Here is a 2,775-nt window from a genome sequence, read left to right as displayed (position 1 = left end):
GAAACAAAATCATTTCAATTGATTTTTGGAAGTTTTCGAAATCCCGAGTAAAGAACATTACAGAAAGCAAAATCGTTTCTAAATTGAAGTAATTCATGACAGACAGGTGAGTAAAGTATTCATTTTAACAATTATAGAAAACAATTATAGAAAACAATTAGTATTTAATTGAAGCAATGATCGCTCAAGGAAGAAGATGCAAGCATCTATGTCAATTTTCATCTACCCACCACCACCAACTTTTTTTTTTTTTTGAGTTTTAACAGAAGAAAAGAAACTTAGGTAATGGTAATCATGAGACCACTCTTGCCAAGCATCACGCCAAAAGCTCAAGTTGCAACTGTGTGCCATGACAAAAGTGAAGCCATTTTTTACAACAGTGGTCGCACTTGGCTCATCCGAATAAATAGATAAAATATCTCTCCAGATACGGGAAGGATTGGAATGGAGCTGAAAGAAGGCAAGCCCTTATTAATTTGGAGGTCATATTTCCTATGAATAAAAATGCTTACTTAGATTGATAAGAGGAGTTCAAGCACCGAATCCACTTTGCTAACATCGCTCTATTTTTTCCGATAAGAGACCCCTCTATGGTTCTGTTAGTACATATCTCAACTATTAGTTCAAAATAAATATCATAAATTATAAAATTTAACAATTCAACACTACTTAAGTTAGCTATTTTAGGCTAGTGTCAAGGTCATTTTAATGAGAATATACCTTAATGGACCATACTCAAAGATAAAGAGATGTCAAAGAGATGTCAGGTGACTATTTTGGTTCTTATGTTGTAACGGCCTGACTCAACATGCTGGATATTATCTGTTTTGGGCCTTTCAGTCCACCCATTTTCAGGTTTCGACCCAGGCCCTCCTCACGGTTTTGTTCTTGACAGCGACGCATGGCCCCAAAACACGTCCAACATATTGGCAACCAACACCGCTTATAAGACCTTGACTTTAGACACTCGCTTCTGATATGAGATCTCACAATCTTCCCATCTTAAGACGAGCTATTCTCGGCTCTGATACCAAATGTAACGGCTTGGCTCAACATGCTGGATATTGTTTGCTTTGAACCTGCTAATCCATCCATTTCTAGGCTTCGACCCAGGTCCTCCTCATGATTTTATTCCTGGTAGCCATGTATGACCCCAAAACGCGTTCAACATAATAGTAATCAACATCTCTTATAAGGCCCTAGTTCTGGTTACTCACTTCCGATATGGGATCTCACACAGTAACAGTTCAAAGTTAGACAGTAACGGGTATTATATCTGTTGTCTATTTTTGTGGACATATGAGGCATTTAATACCCCTGAAAAGTAACCACTCAGGTAACATTCTCGAAAAAAATTAGGGAAGACAATGAACAATGACAAGATGACACATCGTCTAGTCTTCTATCTCTCTCTCTCTTGTTTTTTTAAATGCAAAAATGGTTTCTTTTTTTTGTTAAATAAGGAATTTTTGTGAAACTTTAATTGAGTCCTTGAACTTTTGCATTTATTCAATTGCACCCTTGATTAGCCTAAACCTCTGATTTAGTGCAATTTAGCATTTGTTGAACTTCAATTTAAACCCTGAATTTCAACTCTCTTTGCATTTTGGTTTTGGTTTCGGATTTATGCAATCTAACCCCTAATTGACCATTAAACTTTTAATTTTTTTAATTTCATCCATGGTTTCAACCAATTAAACCCTTAAAATTCAGTGCTTTTTACAAACTAGTCCTTAGCTACAAAAATCTTTAATTTGACTCCTAATTAAACCCAAAACTTCAATTTTCTTGTGATTTTACCTCTGATTTTAATGAATTAACTTGATAAAAATTAAATTTGATATCTTAAAATTATAATCTTCTTAATTAAACCTAAATTGGGCTTCCAAACTTAATTTTCATTAATTAAAGGATCCTGATAAGTGAATTGAATTGTTCCATAAAACTATGAATGCTTTTGTTCTTGACATGGTTGAATACACCATAATTTTGAAATCTAGCTCAGCAGGTTGACTCGGGACTGCAACAAAACCAAGTTTAAGAAAAAATTGAGAAAGTCAAAACCCGGGATAACCCAGTTGACCCAACAAACCTGGTTAAAAATCTAGCTGTAACATATTGATTTTTATTTTTTTAATAAAATAATATTATTTAACTTTTTTTAAAAATCAAAATTAATCTAGACCTGACAACCAATGAAAATCCAAAACTCGAACTCGAACAGATACTAGCACGCTATCATGCTCAAGGGGGTAATGGAGGGTTACCAAATATTCCACTCCACTCAATGCATCACGCAGGGCCATCGTTGTCATATTCCAGAAATTGGCAAGACACTAGTGAAATTGAGGGGAAAAAAATATGTTATAGAAAATTAAAAGTTTTTATTTAGTAATTAAAAGAAATAGAGATATTAAAATTTTTACTGATTGCATATATTTAGCTTAAAAATTATTTATGCATATAAAAATAACGACATAATACTTACAATATTTTTTATATAAAAAGTTATATTTATTATGTACTTTTTTCTTAATTTATCTTTTTGATTATTTTTAATTATCCTCATTGTTTTTATTTTTAATTTTTAATTTTCAATTCCTAATTATTTTATAAAAAATTGATGTCATTATTTAAACAGAAAATAATATGCTGAAGTTAAATAAAACAGGACACGAAGTCTATTTCTTTAAACAGTAGAGGTTCTATTTTTTTTCTCTTGCTTCTCTATATGCTAATCCACTTTGCTAACATCGCTCTATTTTTTTCCAATAA

Source organism: Populus euphratica, unplaced genomic scaffold, assembly GCF_000495115.2.
Source record: "Populus euphratica unplaced genomic scaffold, PopEup_1.0 scaffold69.1, whole genome shotgun sequence".
Classification (NCBI taxonomy): Eukaryota; Viridiplantae; Streptophyta; class Magnoliopsida; order Malpighiales; family Salicaceae; genus Populus; species Populus euphratica.
The sequence above is the reverse complement of the archived record's forward strand: the minus strand, read 5'-3'. Positions refer to the sequence as shown.